The following is a 261-nucleotide window of genomic DNA, read 5'->3' as shown; positions in this document are numbered from 1 at the left end:
GGCGGCGCCTGCTCCTCCTCCTCTGGCTCCTCCGCCTCCCCGCCGCCGCCGCCGCCTCCCTCTCTCGACTCTCGCTCCCTCGCCCCCCTCCCAAACGCCCCAAACTCGGCCGACGCCGCGGCAGAGCGGGAGGAGGGCCCGCGAGCTGCGTCAGCCTGCACACGCGCTACGGAACCCGCGCGGGGACAGGCGCGCCACTGCGCTCACTCACGCGGAGACGGCTGCGCGCCTGCGCGGCGGCACGCGGTGGCGCCTCCCCTC

Source organism: Bison bison, unplaced genomic scaffold (genome assembly GCF_000754665.1).
Source record: "Bison bison bison isolate TAMUID 2011002044 unplaced genomic scaffold, Bison_UMD1.0 scf7180017864370, whole genome shotgun sequence".
NCBI classification, from domain to species: Eukaryota; Metazoa; Chordata; class Mammalia; order Artiodactyla; family Bovidae; genus Bison; species Bison bison.
The sequence above is the reverse complement of the archived record's forward strand: the minus strand, read 5'-3'. Positions refer to the sequence as shown.